The 18751-nt window shown below is 33.8% G+C and overlaps 1 protein-coding gene across 7 annotated transcripts in view; it reads left to right on the top strand.

Annotated features, from left to right (window-relative positions):
* Positions 1 to 18751, top strand: part of LOC141457037 (uncharacterized) — a 172986-nt gene that overhangs the window by 103262 nt on the left and 50973 nt on the right. The window contains exon 1 of one of the 7 annotated variants that reach the window (XM_074133550.1): positions 17057 to 17087. The exons of the other annotated variants lie outside the window; for them this stretch is intronic. The gene's annotated coding sequence lies outside the window, so the exon portion shown is untranslated. Of the gene's footprint in view, positions 1 to 17056; positions 17088 to 18751 lie in introns of those variants that run through there. 7 annotated transcript variants of the gene reach the window in all.

Below are 18751 nucleotides of genomic sequence, written 5' to 3'. Positions count from 1 at the left end.
ATATTTGCAAATATATTTTCTAGCTTTCACTGAATTGCAGTACCCAGCGTCCCAGTTGATATTGGGTGACTTCATCGTTAGATGCAGTTGTATTTTCCACTCCAAACACTCCCTTATCGCTTCCTTTGTTCACATATTTGCAAATATATTTTCTAGCTTTCACTGAATTGCAGTACCCAACATTTATGTGGGCGTTATACGTTTTTAGTAGTAATGGAGAATATGGTACTACCCAACGATTATCAACGTCAATAGTATTGTTGAGTACTTTTAGTTTAATGGATTTTCCACCATCTTCGGTATAATTTATTCTCGTATTAATAATTGCAAAAAACTGTTTTTCATGGTTTTCATGGTTACACTTTTAACAAATATTACTAATTAAATGTTATTTTGATATTTTTGGGATATTTGTTCGGGAGCACCTAGAGCCCCAACTCTGATTTTAAAAAAAAAAAATCCAAAAACCTTCCCGGGGATATACCTAATAATTTCCCAAATTTTCACGGCGATTGGATGTATGGTTTTTGAATCTATCGAGTACAAACAAACAAGCAGACACACATTCATTTATATATATATAGAAGATATATCCATACATATACGCGCACTTGCGTGTGCGCTAAGAGGCGTGAGTGGAGTGAACGACGACCATCCAGTGATGAAAGCCGTTAGTTCGCCACGTTGGCGAGCTTACACAGCAACCAACCTAGGAGGTCGGCGTTGTGTTGAGATGGTCGCGTGGCCACCGCCGCTTTAATCTACGCTGTGGATTAGAAGGAAGTGTTGTGGTAGACATGTTGTGGATCTGAGAGTTGTAGTGAATGTGTAGATTTGAGTGGAGTTTTGTGTAACGAGATCAGGGCTATTTCAGAAACGAGAGGAATATTGAGATCAGAGTGTACTGTGTGATTGGAGACGTAGAAGGGAGCGTTAACTATTTGTTCTTAGAATTTTTGATTGTAAGGTTTGAAGTCGGTTGATGTTCGATTTTTTGGCGCTTCCGTAGAGCTGTATTCCGTACGTCCATATTGAGGCAAGTAGGGCGGTATCGTTTGTTCGTCAGGGTCACTCTTGATCGTTTCTCGAGTAGCCTTTTCAACATTTTATACCTCAGATTGAGGTCAGTTCGTTTGTTAATTTATTTAACGTCTAGTAAGTAGTATACGTAATATTCAATGAAGAAATTTGTTTCAATAAATATTACTAAATTTATTTAGTGTATTCAGGCCTTAAATTCTGCGTCCTTAAAAGAAATTTATTTCAATTTAAAGTATTCTTAACACACTCATTATCTCAGAGATTTCTAGTTTCTCTACATTTAGTCGGCGTAGTAATTAGTAAGTTTGGGGTAGAGATTTCGACTTAATTTATGTTACCGTCTCGTACTACATTTGCTGATTCAATAATATGCGTATGTTTTAGTAGTATACAAAGTATACATGCAGGCTGAGACGGTTAAAATCATAGGTATTATCTTCGGACCTAACCACAGTGGGGTGTTCGAAATTTTTTTTTCATCCGATGGACTTTCAGTACATTGTGACTGGCCAGAAACTTTTTGCAAAACATAGTTTACAGTAAAACAGATATTTGCAAAATTGTGAGATATTTGTGACTTTAGTGTAGCCTTGGCTGTTAAGAATGGTTAAAGAAGGAAAAAAACCGGATGTCTATCATCTTACAGTGGATTTGTTTTGGCTAAATTAGACGGACAGGTTGGCTACAGTGGATAGTAATGAGAGAGAGATTTCAAAGTAGCCACAGATAACCAGTTTCTAGATGACTGGAGGAACTGGTCTGGACAAGATGGCAGCCACAAATCACCATCATAACCGAAGACAAGTACTATGCATCTAGGTCAAGATAGTTACTACTGAATGGGGCAGTATCTTCTAGATGGTCAACTGAGCGTTCTCATTTGGCCACTCGTAGTCATTCTCTTAATAACCTCCAAGCATGTGTATTTAAAAGGATTCGTCAAGAAAGTGTGATGTGAATCCTCACTCGTGATACAATCCTCGGATTCGGGCTTGTACGAACAGCCAACCAACCTCAACCTATTATAAATACTCCAATCCCGAATCTGACCTGTAACTGTTCCATTTTAGATCTCCAATCAAAACACCCACGAAGAACTAAATATTCACTCAATAGTAGCCCAATACCGCTACTCAAAATTCCATTCCCAAATTGCTCTCCCAAACTGTAGAACATTCCTGGCCAATCCTTTAGGCATCAATGGTCCCCGTGATCATTTAACTCCGTAAATTCGACAGTCCTTGGATGGCTGGCAGGTTGCAGTAATAGCCAACTATTGGCTACCATACAAGTCAATCACCGATATTCCTTTTATTTTAAAGAAAATTTAGAAATTTTATCCTTTATAGAAAAATAAGGGGGGAAAAAATCAAAGTTGGGTGTTTTTTAAACTATTTTTGACTATCAAATCTAATAAAACTGGACTACCGAACAAACTGTTTAAATGTAATAAATATTTAAGACAATAATATGACCAAATTAAAAAATATAATTAAACAAAAAGTGCTAAGAAACAAATTTAAATACAATACGTATAAATAAATATTGATCAATAATTACATAATCACAACAATAGTACTTACCTACTTTACCAGACATAAATTTTTTTGTTCATGCTTCTAATACTGTGCATGTCGGTAACTAGTATTGTAGACAAATAAAATACAATGAAATGTGGAGAAATTGTCTAATGATGGAGTAATTAGTTTAGAAGATGGTTTTTGGTGCCTGAATTACTCTTATGTCCCGCCCAAACAGAAGACAAATGTGCAGCTCAATTCTGAGATGTATTGGACCTGTGGTATTCTGCCGAAATATTCTAAAATCTTTCGCATCCAAACCGTCCAATCCCAAGATCATTCAGAAAAAATTGTAAATTTTAAAAAAACCCTTTTATTGTCACTAATATACACTAAATATTGAAGAAGGTATCTACAAGGATAAAAAAGTAAGTTCCAATCCTTTTGAGTAGATCAAGTATTCAATTAAAGAGCCAGCGTAACATTAAAACCGCTGAAGAGGGAATAAGTTTTTGTTTTATTACTTAAAAACCAAGTAATGGAGTAAGCTTAAGATGCGTTGACTGTGTAAACAAAGAGCCAAAGAGACTCTGGGCTTGGGCAGGAAACAGATTACTCTGATCATAGGCCTATTCAACGGGGCATGGTAGGTTCAGGAAGCAACTGTACAAGGTGGGGCTCGGAACCGTTGTGCAGATTGTGCCAGGATGAGGAGGAAACGGCCTCTCACTTGTTGTTCGATTGCGCTATGAAACCTTTGGATCTTTGAGACCAAAGGAGATATTGTAGGGCAAAAAGAACTAGTAAGGAAAGTCCTCAATCTCTTTAGTAGGGGAGGTTTCGTCTACTAGATCCAAAAAAGGGGAAGGCACAATAAGCCTCTAGTGGCTGCGGTGCCGTTGAGCATAGGTCTGGTCCCGCTTTTATCTATTCTATTCCAATTAAAGCTATTCTCTACCCAAAAACCTTTCTGTTTTGCGTACGTTGAATTATTTAATAAAATCATCTACAATTAATTACAATTAAATGGAAATGTTACATAACATAATATTGGTGGAAATTATTGAAACCCTTGTTGAGCATTGTTCAGTTCAATCTTGAACGATAACTAATTGATATTTTCAATTTTAATATGGGGTGCATGATTGACTTCATTAGATTTGCAGTTATCTTCGGTCCGGCCACAATTTTGGCACTTTCACTGACCGCTTTAGCACTGAAATGTGTAGTACTGTAGTCATGTCAACGTAGTTGAATGCAAAACAAAAACGTTTTGGTTGCTTACAAGAAAGTATCTTTGAACATACAAAAAAATGTTAAAAAATTATTTGTATAACAGTTTTTTAAATTAATACTATGTAAATTATAGATTGTTTATTTAATGTTTCCGAATAGCCCTTATGAGAAGCATAAGTTGTTATTTATTCCAGATTCTTTCTTATCACAAGGCTTTCTTTATGTACTCCCACATTTTGTCCTTCTCATCTTCTGACCATAATCCTTTGCCGAGAACAGCTGTCTATAATACCAAATCCTTCAATAAACGGATACATGCCCAATGGCTAATGGTATATTCGTACTCACTTATGTATCATGTGCTGGCGCCCAACAGCTCCAAGAACCGAAGAAAGTTAATGTGTTTACCATAACAGAGGCTGGACTACAATCCAAGTTCATACGAAGTGACCACGTGATCGAACGCGTTGCCATGGCTAGAAATCAACAACTACAGACTCCAGTTATTAGTGAATTTAATTAAAATTTTCCATCCTTCATTCTCTGTAACTCTTTAAAATGAAGGTCAACTTTGTTGTAATACCTTTGTTAGATTGGGATTCTCTCACAATTGAGGCATTTTACAAATGTACTCGTATAATTGTTTACATCCTCTTCCTCAGGAGCTCACCGCTGTTTACCTATATGTTTTCTGTAATCTTGTAATCGTTGCTTATGCGTAAATATATAACATCTTTTAAAAAAAGTATTTCATCATAAAAATTCATTGAAGGTGCCTAATGGAGAAGGTTAGAGACCCGCTTCCTCCCATTGGTAACTCTCGCTGGCTGTATAATTTGGTGGAAATAACATGTGCTACCCAAATTCCAAATTTGAAGAAGTGCTTCCGTTCTGAATATACTTTTTATATTAGTTTTTTGAACATAATGTATTTTAGGTTCCTTTATTTGTGACTTAACGCTTCTTCTACTTCAACAATATCTGTTCGGAATAAGCCGGTGTCGAGAAATCGGCGAACTTTTAGTCAAAATTTTATTTATTTGATTTTTCAACTGAATATATTGTACAGTAAAAGATAAATTTTAAAATAATGTTTGTAATTAAATTTAATTACCACCACAAAATTAGCATACATGAATTAAAATTGGGCGTTTTTTGACATTACTCTTTTTCGACCAGTTTTTGACCCTTATACAAACTATCCTACCAGTCGGTTTTAGTCACAAAAAAGAACTGGCAGGTGCTTAAATATGACTTCTTACTCTATTCTCTCAAAATACTAAATAAAATACTAACCAGTATCATTTTATTATTATTATTTTAAATGTTATTCAATTCTTTACATGATGAAAATGTTCTTCTCTCCCTTTAAATAAATATAACATTTCCACTGAGACGAGCCAGTAAATCTAACAGTGGTTGTCGCACACCTTGTAGGCGGTAAACCATCTTCTTGACATGTTACGGTGACCTACTTAATAGCATTGACACGTTATATTTAACGTTATAATTAACTTTTCTCCTGGTTGCATGAAGAGATGTAGCAAACTTGTCATCACATTCAAGTGAGGTACGAGGCAGTCTCATATTTGAAATGCTTGGATTGCATAGATTTGCATTAAATTTGAATTACTTTAAACGATTTTTTTGTTTTTTGTTTTTTCTACCGTTAAACAATAGATATCTAAGCGAAATACAACAATAATTAATTCGCTATTTTCTTAATAGAGTGCTAGTACACCTGCAGTCAATTAAAACTATATATTATAGCTAAATAAAACCTTCAGATTATGTTTGTCTAGCTGTCGTCCTTCGACTACTGTTTTTATGTATCATTATTTGTATTTCTTGTTTTAGTTCACCTTAAACACTAATCGTTTTTTATTAAGGCCAATGGCGTTAAGATTATCTAGTTCCCCCTTTCTTAATATTCAAGAAATTGTTTTTATTAGTACCTAATTGTTGAACAATAAGATCTAGGTATAACAATTATTGAAAGATAATTATCATACTTTGGAAACCAATATACTCGTATAGCTGGATATAGCTTGTCGAACAATTTTTTCAGTTTAACCTTGGAAGTTAACATAATTGATATTTTCATCTGTGGAGAGGTACGTGCTAAATTAGCTACTGATTTCGTTAGATTTACATTATCTTTTATTCTTAAAATGTTATCTTACTGTTACTGGTGCCGAAAGTAGGTTTGCGTTCATTTCAAAAAGCGTCTTCGCTACAATCAAACTCGATTCGCCGGCAATTCCACTCTACTGAATTAATTTTTCAGTTTTTTTTATTTTTCTATTTTCTCGCAAATGGCTCTTATGATTTCTCTTAAAACTTGAGCCACTAATTACAGAAGCTTAAGTTTAAAGGAGGAGTGTGAAGTGTGGTTTGCTTCCTGTAAGGTTAGGTATCAAGGCAATGTACGGTTTTAATACTCCGTAATGTTGGTAAGGATTAAATATGGCTTAAACATTCGGAGTATGGAGAAATTTTATGAACTATGGACTAGTAGATGAGAAATAATGGGTGTTCATACCATATTTAAAATATACATATGGTAAAGTAATCGCCAATTTTCTCTGGCGGTGCTTTACGTCTAACTGCCAATTAGGTATCGTGGACGAGGGATGAAGCACATAATTTACTATTACCATTCTTTTTTGTTAGCAAATAATAAGCAACTATATGCGGGACTTATGAGTGCCGCGAAAGTTTTGAAGTTTGCCGCCAAATTATAAAGCTCTTTTTTTTATATTACCAGTACAGTTTAAATTTAAGAAAACTACTTATATCTATGTGTATATATATATATACAGGGTGTTCATTTTAAGACGGCTCAAATGCATTCCATGCTTAAACGGTTGATCTGAGCAAAAAATGGTAGAGGAAAAATTTGTTGCCCGTCACCTCTAGTTTCAGAATATGTGACTTGATTTTAGATTCCTGCCCGCATAAGCGGCTGACGAGCGACCAAAAGTGAGGGTTGCGTTTAATTACCCAAAAAAATTGGAAATCTCCTGCCACATATTTAAGTGATCAATATCTTTCATGTTTAGGATCAAACTTATTCCTTAATTTATCTAATAATGCACTTTACACAACTTGTGAAGCATGTACTGTGCCTTCAAAGGTGCCTCCTCTGGCTCGCAAGTCAGGTTTGGCAGGACGTTATCAACTGCTCTCTGTACTCTCTGAGGAGGCACCTTTGAAGGCACAGTACATGTACAAAGTTTTCCTCTACCATTTTTTGCTCAGATCAACCGTTTAAGCATGAAATGCATTTGAGCCGTCTTAAAATGAACACCCTTTATATTGAAAATTAACATAAACTATTTTGCACAGTGTATTATGGATAAGTAAAATACTTATTGTTAGTGTACCGCCAAATTTTGAAATTGTTTAAAGTGTGCCGCCGCGACAAAATAAAAAAAAGGTTAAGAATCACTGCTCTAGACCAAAACCCGTCCCAAAATTTACATTTATTTATACATTAAATTTAGAGTTGAACGAAAAGTGGAACAATATAAAATTTAATAATTGTCTCAATGATTATATTATCTTCTGGAAGTTTATTGCACTGTTATACATTACAATAACACTCGCAGTTTATTCCACTGGAATGGTTTTGAATGAAAGTAGTATTCAAACCAAACAATGCATTGAAATGTTACCACCATTTAAGTGGTTGCTGACCAAAATGTAAATAAACAAGAAACTGGTAACCTCACCATCTACGATATGTTGCAATGCTTAGCGCACTATTTTGCTTCGACTACGATGTCCTCGATTCTCTAACTGCTCTAAATTGTTTTATCAGGTTATTCTTTTTTTTGATAATCCATCTTTTTTTGACTTCAGATTTTATGTTTATTTAAACTGTACATATCTTAATGGCACTGATTGTCTTAAAGTAAATTTAAAAAGTTCTGTTTGTAGTCGGTAACTTGAATTAGGTGAGGTATTTACTTTAAATGCAGATTAGATTAGACAGTGGAGTAATGGAGTAATTTTATTCCATCGAGTTTTGTTGCTTATCTGAAGAACGGAAGTGATAAAGGTAGCAAAAAAATTTGCGCGAACAATCGTAAGGCCTTCTCGATCTCGGCTTACGTAATTAAATTTTCTCCGAAAAAACAATTTATAGTAAAATTTGAAGGTTCCAGGGAAGATCCCTAAAATCTGCAAAATATTATACTTTTTTGTTATTATTATTTCTTTATTGATTTTTTATTAATTTAAGGCACGTCCAACATCTGAGGTTATTGGCACCCAGAGTTTTTTCAGTGCACTGCCGGCCTCCGGACAGTGTTCTCTAGTTACTGATAACTAGAACTGTAAAGAACATCTAAGGGCCGGTAACTCCGGTTTCGAACCCGTGATCTTCGCATTGGAATGCAGTAAACGCTAACCACTTAGCTAATCCCTTCTCTTTTTTTAATTAATTAAATAATTATTTTTTTATTTGGTTATTGCAGGGGAAATATTGTGAATTTCTAATGTGGAATTGATTTCTTACTCGTAACAAATTCAAGCGACCAGTTATCTGAACTAACCTGCCATTCTCATTTGCTTTGCGTGCCCAACAGGCTAAATGTTAAGGAAGTCTATTGGGACTAAAATGCAAACTCACTCCTGACAAGAATTAGTAAGTTCTCGGCTTATTCATTAACTCTTCACAACCTCCTAGTTCCAAAAGTTTATTTTGTAATCCAAGAAAATCTGTGTTTTATTCACATTATTTAGCATATTTTTTTAATTACTAAAGAATAGTACATAGTTCTAAACTCGTAAAATAAAAATCCTCTCTTTCGAAATTGGTACCTAACCCTCATTTAACATCATATTCATTTTTCTTCTTTTTATTTTATTATTTATAATGTAAATTTTATATTTTTGAGTAAAGTTCTTAGATAAATAAATTATTAAATTACACGTTTGCAAAAAATGGTACTGAATTTGATGTTTCTGATCAATTATATTCTTATGGTAGGTGAATTCCTTTCATAATGCCGACGCCTTTTTGAGGCCTACTTTTTTGCAATTAATCACAGATTTCTGCATCAATTTTTAAAATAACCCCTATGCATTGTATACCTTTCGAAAGGTGTTTGTATGTAAATGTTTTTCATGAGTAGTGCACGTTTTAAACGTATATAATATTTTTGAGAAAAAATTTGAAATTTGCCGTTTCTTATTTCTATTGCTATTTCTTTTGGCTTATAAATTTGCTTATTTAAAAGGAAATTTAACCTTCTTTCTAATGAGCTTATTATTGAAATTGCTGTAGCTTTAATAGTTTGAGAAATATAGACAACTGTTTGCTAAAAAGTATTAATATCTTGAAAAAATATAAAATTAAAAATATCTATAAAACGGAGCCGAATCGAGCCATAGTTTATATATAATTTTTTGTTGCAAATGATGCCCAGAATCGCCTCCCGAAGTAACGGTAGTCTTATGCTGAACACCCTGTATAAACGAAACCCAGACAGCTTTTACCGAAAAAATTTCATGTTTTCTGCCGTTGGTTGGATCTTGGAAAGTAATTTCTACATCAAGATGTCCTACATCATTTACTCCGAGAGTCAGGCTTCATTTCTAGCCATGAGGGGAAGTTTGTATTTTAGTCCCCCAATAGACTTCCTTATTGTTTAGCCTGTTGGGCACGCGAAGAGAATGAGAATGACAGGTTAGTTCAGATAACTGTTCGCTTGGGATAACCTTTCCATCAAGTTTGGAGTTTGCAGGAAGCCATTTTGATGTCCGATGATGTTATATCTTGCCAAACCTTTTCATATTTAATCCTTACCAACATTACAGAGTTTTAGTACCGTGCATTGCCCTAAAACGTAACCTTATTGGAAGTCAACCAATTTTGTATAGAATTATCTGGATAGAAAATTATTGTCAACGATGTCGTAAAGTTATTAATATGAAGTTAGAGTAGCGATAGTATCCTCCGTTTATTATTTATTAAATTTCCGCCCCCACCTAACCTTATTTTAATAAATTTTATGTATCGTGAATTTTAACAAGCCTTGTTTTCTTCTTTTTCAAGCGCTCGAAGTAATTTTCAATGTAGTTTTTGTCATAACCCTGTTATTAAATATTTTCTCCTCGGTATCACAATAAATATAAAATCATGGCTCATTACTAAAACTATTATGAGAAGTGGCGAGGTGTATTATACATTTACATTCTTCTGGATCAACTTACTTATCCAATCAGTTCATTTGGACAAAAAGATGAAAATAAGGTTAATAAAGCAGAGCTTCTTATTTGCTATTATTTCAGAGGTTTGATTGATGACTTAGTAATCATCGGGTTAAAAAGAATCTTCCGCTTTTCACATGATTCTTACAGTTTTCAAGGCTTTTGTACCAATCGATAAGTATCCAGTAGATAGATATCAGTAATCGATCTAATTTCTGTACTATCCGATTAAGAGCTGCTTTCAATTAGAACAGTCAAACATAGATCTGCTGCTCAGTTCTTTTACAAAAGATTGCTTGTGCACAGACGAAAACTATGTTGACTCCTGTCATCTATAGGATCGATAATAATCAATTCAATGTAAAGAATTCGACTTCAAACTGCAAACTATGTTACCGTATTCACACTATAAAGTTAACTAAACTTTTTGTTTTTCTGGTTAATAATTTTATTTATATATCTAATGTAAAGATGCCTATTCTTTTCAGGCGGGCGTTAAGTCCATCTATCAGATTATGTGTCGTGGACTGAGGCGACTAGCAAACATACTTTACTATAAATTTCTCACATTAACCATTAAATAAAATCCAAGACCTACAGACCAGGGAATCGAACCTTTTTGGGCGAATCATATTTCTCCCGCTTAGGTCACTGAAAATTTTGATGACTGAATTACTACTTTAAAAAATGGCGGTCAGTAAAAAGTGATGACTGTTTTTTACGCCACATTTTTTTACTGTTGGACATATAAAAAAAAAATCACCGGAATACGATAACTCTGAGCTGTTAAGGAAATCAACTTTAAAAATAGCGAAAACAATTATTTCCTGTTAGAGCTGCGGTAGTAATGTGATAATACTCGTAGATTACTAAAATGTTAGTAGTGTGGAGAGTTTGTGACTGACCGCAACGCACTAGGACTGGAGCATGGACTAGAAAACAGTTACCCCCCCCCCCCAAAAAAAAACCTGCTTTAAAAAAGATCTTTAACTTCTCCCCATCACATATTTATTCGAATTTTGAGTGTCCTTTAAAAATAAAAAAATGAAATAATAAATAACCCGTTTTAAACAATTTAAACTTTTCGCATTTTAAGTTAGTAAATAAATTCCAGTTAATTTTTTTAATTGTTTCACTGTTGAATCAAATATTGAATGGGAGTAAATGGTAATTTGTTTAATTGACCTTTGAAGTATTAATTAATTTGATTATTTTTATTATTTTTAAATTAGACGCCTCGCGGTAGCCGACCTGTTTAATAGGCTAGACCCGCAAAGCTAAGATGTATTGTTGGTTTAGTAGGTTCGATTCCCCCTGGTCTAGGCCTTGGATTTTATTTAATACGGTTAATTACGTGAACTTTAAAGTAAATTATGTTAGCTAATCGCCTCAGTCCACGACACCTAATTTGGTAGTTGGACGTAAAGCCTGCCTGAAAATATAGGCAATTATTTTACTTTAATATTTTTATATTAAATTAATTAATATAATATTTTTAAATCAATTAAAGATATTTTATAGTTTTATTACTTTATTTCATATCCACCATTTACTTTTAAATTTAGTTTCGATTTGATAGTAATCAAAAAATTATCTATTAAGTTTCTAACCGTTTCATTGTGAAAGTCCAAAATTGATCAGGGATACAAAAAATGTGTGTGGTATGGCGGATAAAATCAGTGACATTATCAGCGATATTTAATTTATTTATTTATTTGTATTTTAGTGAGATTTTTCTTAATATTTCATTTCAGATAAAATATCGTATCCAGAAAAAGGGGGGGAAAAAATCCCTCGAGAATATTTTTAAAATAATTTGGCCAATCATAATAATGAAAGAATATCTGAAAATAAGACGTTTGTTGGTACTTTTCGGAAGCTGGTATCGGTTGGTGGCTACGAACACATTTAAGAGTGGGTAGGTTTCAAAGTAAAGCCAAATTGGTTTGTTAGAGTTGGATAGAATTTTTAAGGTTATCTCATGGGTTACAAACAAAACCATCTGTGACCTCACATTCTCTTGTCTCCTCAGACACCCGCCTTGAAATAATAATAATATTTAGAACAGATAGAAGCAGAAAATTACAAAGTCTGTGTTTTAAAATTTAAAAAAAACATGCTACAAACCTGATTTTTTTATTCATTTTAAGTTCACAGTTTTTTTTGTGAAGGTCTAGCTCCAGTTGACCCAAATGATAATTATTTTGGTTTCTTTTTTGTTTTTTTCCAGAAAAAAAAAAGTAATTTTGGAAGTGCGTAATGAATTAATAAATGTCAACTCAATGTGAACATTAAAATGTAAATTAATTGTCAAAGTATAAAATCAATTAAAAATGCTGATATGGAAATAGCAAAAGAGTTTAATTAAATCGATAGGTTAGCAGTTTAGAATTCCTCTTTTTATAATTATTTTTTAAGGTCACAACCAATCTTTGGGAATTAGTAACCCAGAAAGAACTGTTATTAACCATAAAAGTTTCTTGCCAATGGAATCATTTCAACTATATTCTGTTTGTATACTTTTTATTTTGTAGCTCAGACTAGGTTTTCGTCGTATAATAATATTAAAGGTTCTTAAAATCCAAATTCAATAATTAAAGTCGACTGAAATGGGATACTGAATTACAAAACAGGTTCTGTTAATATATGTATAAATATATACAAATATATAATCTTGAATAAATTTCCAAACAGTTATTAGTAGATAGATGGTGAAAGTTGATGCAAAAAAAACAGACAAAGATTGGAGATCTAAGCGCAGACTCCAGGACCATGCACCTGAACCGTGCAACAGTGTTGTGATTACCATGACTGTAGTAACACTGAGTTTTCTTCGTAGGCTTCTCCTGATCGTTAACTCGGCTAAATCTTCTAGTAAATTGATGGGGCTCTGTAATTGTTCTATGTTGTGCCCAATTGATCATTATTTTGGAACTAACTTGTAAAAATTTATGTAATGTGTCTAGTTTTTTTTAAGATATACAATATTTTTTAATGAGACCAACTACCAAATTAGGTGTCTTTGACGGAGGCAACTAGCAAACATACTTTACTAGAAAGTTCTCAATTAATCATTAAATAAAATCCAAAACCTAGACAATGGGAATCGAAACCACTAAACCAACAATACATCTTAAGCTTTGCGGGTCTAGTCTCTTAACCATTCGACTATCGTGGTGCCTAGGATCTAACTAGTAAATCCCTTTTAATACCAATATTTTGCCTTTCTTGTTTCACTAGAGATCCGGAATCCGTACCCAGCCCAAAATATCTCCAGCCTGTGGCCAGTTCAACTGTGCTGCTTGCTGATCAATCAGCACTGATTCTAAAGTTTCTTAAGTTTTTTCTACACCTGATTACCACTATCGTGTATAAGGTCTTCAATATATAGACGGGTAACAGGAGACAACCTGGTTCAAGATTCACTTTCACAGACTCCATTTTTAATTTTATGATTACAAACTGTGATACAAGTTCCTAGTTATAATCCAACTGATGACGAGTGGAATATTCTTCATCTCATTTCCAAAGTGTCCTTCGTTTGACCATATCGAACGTTTTCTTTTAGTCAATAAAAAACTATTAAGTTAATAATAATGAAGTATTCGTTGAAATTCCGGGATTGAAGAAATTAAATAAATTAGAATCTGATAATTATTTGTATGGTCTCATCGTTTTTTTTGTTTTTTTTCTTATTATCAGAAAAAAGAAACCGGATGTCCAGAATAGGCAACATCATGTTTTAATAATAAACAATAAATTATAAATAACAATCGCATTGAATTAATAATAACCTCTCTGGGGGCCATAATATAGTTAATTTATATAATTTATTCTTTATTCTTGCGTTGAATAACGAAAAGTTAGTGATTGCGCTATGAATATAAAAACTAGAAGTGATCTTACAACCTTGGGCAGAGATAGTTGGTAAATATTTTCTTTTATTTTGCCACTTATAGCGGCCATTAAATCTACAAATTATCACAAACTGGCCGCCAATTTCTGTTGCTGGAAAAACAAAAAAAAAGGGTAAAATTGAATAATGAAGGGATTCATACTCGCGCATGCGCTCTCTAAAAAATAAACATTTTTTTTTCACAAATATATATATATATAACTATATATAAAACAATGCATCCTTTTGTTTTATAGATAAACATCTGGGGAAACACAAGGACAAAATTGCAACAATTATCCGATACGATAAGGTTATAGCATGATGGATAACGCCTTTTTGCTCTATTGCTCAAACTAGATAAAAGCTTTTCGTGGAAAGAGGAGGGGGATGTAACCGCAATGGTAATAGGAAAGTTGGGATAAAATGAAATGGAAAGTAGAGGAATTCTATTGCTGAGGCTTTGGCTGGCCAAGATGAAGCTTGAAGCTTTCAGCGATGTTAGTAACGGACAGCGCTGATTAGATGACTTTCTCCCTCAAAAGGCCGAGCAATGGCCGAATAGAGACAAAAAGTAGATTAGTCTCTCTGCCTTTCTACAGAATAAACCATTCTTTTACATAACTTGAACAAATATGAACCCACAGGGGTTCTACCAAATGTTCCAATATGTTAAAGGCAAAACTCCTTCAATGCACAAGTCAATGCTCCAATGGGAGGAGGATTCTGTAAGGACACCTTCTAAAGACCTCCATATTCCTTGTCTATCCTTTATAACCACAACCCGCTACAAGATATTCCACAATTGCTCTTTTGCACATCAAAATCCTTTAGTCAATCGCCTCTCTTATGGAACAATTCCCGATTAAGTCTCCCGTGGAAATGCTACCCACTGTTGGCTAGCTATTCCCTCCCTATTGATTATTAATTTTTTTTTAATTAAAAGGAAAAAACAAAATGACCATTTCATTTCAAACAGCAAAATTTGCTGAACGTTTCTCTTACTTTCGCTAAACGTAGTCTTTCCATAACTAGTTGATGTGGTGGTCCTATCATAAACTAGTGTCAAGATCTGTGAAAACTAAAAGATGTCTACAGTTCTAAATTCTACCCATCAAAATGGCAGCTCTAAGAACAACGCGAAAGTTGGGTTTCTATTTTACAATCAAGTCTATATTCCCTAGAAATACTGTGCTCTACTTTCACGACTTCTTGTATAAAAGTAACATTCTTAAATATAAAATGTATCTTACTGTATCTTACAAAGACCTTCTTGGGAATGTAGCCTACTGGCGCAATACATTTCTGCTTTGCGAACCAAATCTATAAATCTCACTTTGACTTTTTTGGGGGGAACTTTAAAATTCTTCAACAGTGTATCTTGGCTTTAAATATTGTTTTTTTTAAAAATTTAATTTTTTAATTACTCTCACGAAATCAGGATATAACGTAATACTTTTTGTATAATATTATTTTTTAATTATTATTGTATAGAAGGTTAATAAGATTTTTTCCAGATAAAATTGCATTACTTTGTATAATAAATGCCGCCGAACAGTAACTTGTTCTGAAAAAAATTCTGCGATAATCACCTAATTTTGATTACTAAAAGATGATCGCCCGACTGTCAGCAACCAGCTCAAGATGAAGGTACTCACGAAGTTCATCCCATCGCATCACTTTGTAGTTGACTTTATACCTGCAATAGTAATTATTAAAATACTGTTCAGTACTGTTTCCATGTCTCTCAATGAAGTCATAATGTAATCAGATGTTAGGTAACTTGACATTTCTGGAAGTGTATTGCATTACCGCTAGCCACTTTAGTATTTGATAATTTGTACATAATATTGTCATTAAATTTTTGAAAGTAAATAAAATTTGTTTAGATTATTTAGAGTATTTTATTAAACAAAAATATAAGATCGCCTTCTATAATTGTTAGTTGGAAGATTAACAAGGGAAAACGTAAATTCTATGTATCAAGGGTTTAGTTTACATTGATAATTTCCCGTATACGGTTGGATTATTGGGAAGGCCCCTAAGGAAATAATTGGCGAAGTATTTCAGGGTAAGACCAAGTTAAAGGCACTGTTAAACGGTTGATGTGAACATCTATGGAGATGCCAACGATTTATAATTTATCTCCGAAAATAGATCATTAGACGCTTTAGATTTTTTTTTTTTTTTATATAACTTCCTAGAGGGGTTAAAAATTTGGTGGTAATTAGAGAGAAAAACGATCAGTTGGCGATTTTTTGAGAAACAGGTAGTGGTTTTTGGGTTTTATTTGGTTAGAGATGGGCTGTTTGAATATCTGAGGACATAGCTCTTCCAAGATAAGTGTTATCAAGTACAACTTGCAAGACAGAAAAACAAATCTTGATCGAGTGATGATCTAAGAAGATAAGGGAGGGTTTTCAACAAAGTTGTGGAACCTAGATCAATATGGCCTTTTTCTAAAAAATATTTAATCTAACCACATTATGATCAGCCCAAATCTTGTTGCGATTTAGGTGAATGATATTGATAATGGTGATAATTAGATGGGAAATAGCTGCTCTATCTTTTCAGTCGATGAAAATTCAAATAAAATCAGCGCTGCTAAAAATAGATCTTCTATTGATTCAAATTACAAGCAACTGTCAGGGATCCCAATATCTAAAATTTCGCTCTATGTCACTCTTTTTCAGTTGAATCAATGCGACACATTGTGCGCCCCCTACAGTTCAATTAAAACCATCTTCGTTAAATATTTATTCCATAACCTTGAAAATAATCCATTTCTTCCAGTCCAGTTATTCATGAAACTCCATCATTTCACCATTATCTAGCATCTTTTATCCTTTCAGAACCCTATTTATAAACTTCAATCGGCTAATGATCGAATTCTTTGGGCCACTGTTTACTTTACGCAGGACTCTCTTCCTCAGGACAAATAATTCCTAATGAATGTAAGAAAATAAATATACTGAGAAAAGTTCATGTTTTTCTCTTAAAACTGTGTTTAATCATGATCATTATATCTTTATAATGTTTCAAGTTTCAATAATTACGCTTTTCAGCTTACATAATTATTATTTCAGCTTATTAAATAATTTTAAACATTTTGTCAATTAATAAAAGATGTATCTTTTTGTTACAGGTAAGAAACATGCTGCATACTACTCTGTAAGGTATTTATAGTTATTATCCAATAATATCGTTATTGTTTTCTTTCCCTTTGATCATGTTAGATTAGATAGATTAGAATATAAATTTTTTCATCTTCAGCAACTATTTCAACTTCTTTAACGGAATATCCTTTCTTATTTTCAATTTCCTTTAATTTGAAGCAAATTTGTGCTTTGAAACTATGATAATACTAGTAAGGAAACAGTCGTGTATGTTTTGTATGTAAGTTCGTGTTTAATTTAGTAATTCCTGCAATGAATGTTATCCGGAGATGCCTTAGTTCTGTCTAAAACTGTTCTTAGCTATCGAAATTAGTATTCTCTTTCCCGTGTAGTTAATTATTTAGAATTTTAAAAATAGATTATCAAACTGTTTACTAATTTGCATATCCGCTATTCACTAGATAGAAAAGAAGAATAAATGGGTCAGAAGAAGAAAAAAAGATTATAGAAATCTCTAGACTTACGTTGTTCACTTTTTAGTGTGACCCTCTGAACTTGCAGACATGTTTGATTGGATATAGTGGAATTGGCCATCTATTACTGCCGCGGATAATCCTCTAATATTATCTCCATCTTTTTCTATCTTTCAATACGATTGCGTCTCTTTCAGCATAACAACCATCAAAATTGATTATTAAACTTTTTACTCAGTATTATGATTTATGAGCATTATTGAGGTGGTCACTTTCAAAATGATTTTTGATTATCTTCTATTTTCTGATTATTTCTAGTTAATGTAAACAACCAGTGTACATTAAGGTCATCCTCTGTTAAACTGCGGTACTCCTTCAGAATTACCTCTTTCCTAGTCTGGGAATGCAGAAAGGCCCTGGAACTACTGGCTCGGCACAATAAAGTTCGGTTGGAATGGGTGCCGGGTCATGTGGGGATTAAGGGGAATGATCAACTGGCCAGGAATTGAGCTAACACTCCTTTCTTTGGCCCGGAGCCTGTCCTGGGGATCACCACAGGTGCAGTTCGTGAGGCTCTCAGAGACTGGATCTGGAGAGAACACGAAAAGTACTGGGTGATGCTTCCTTGGATCAAACACAGCAAGAGAGTTATGCCCTTGCTGTGTAAACAAAGAACCAAAGAGACTCTGGGCTTGGGCAGAAATCAGATTACTCTGATTACAGGCCCTACTCACAGGGCACGGCAGGTTCAGGAAGCACCTGCACAAGATAGGGCTTATTAGCTCGGAACTGTTGTGCAGACTGTGCTAGGAAGAGGAAGAAACGGCCTCTCACCTGTTATTCGATTGCGTTGAAATCGAGAGATTGCGCTACGACATCTTTGGTTCTTTGAGACCAAAGGAGATTATAGTGCAGAAGGAACTGGTAGGGAAAGCCCTCAACCTTCTTAGAAGGGGAGGTTTTACCTACTAGACTTAGAGGGAAGGCACAATAAGCCTCTTGTGGCTGCGGAGCCGTGGGGTATAGGTCCCGTCCCGCCAGTTAATATCTGAAACTGCGGTAATTTCACATTCTTAGTAAATTCCCTGGAATTCGGACCTAGTAATGTAAACCTGGCCCTTTTAATTAAACCGTTTAGATCTTAGTTCCTGTAATTCTTACCAATTGTCTCTATGAAAAGGCTGAGCCTCAGTTCGCGGACAGATCGTTCTTCGTGGCTCTTAAATCATCTTAGTCTTGATCTTTACATTC

The sequence above is a fragment of the Rhodnius prolixus genome, unplaced genomic scaffold (genome assembly GCF_049639745.1).
Source record: "Rhodnius prolixus isolate KJV_2025 unplaced genomic scaffold, Rpr scaffold_10, whole genome shotgun sequence".
Taxonomy (NCBI): Eukaryota; Metazoa; Arthropoda; class Insecta; order Hemiptera; family Reduviidae; genus Rhodnius; species Rhodnius prolixus.
This window is presented reverse-complemented; position numbering and strand designations above follow the sequence as displayed.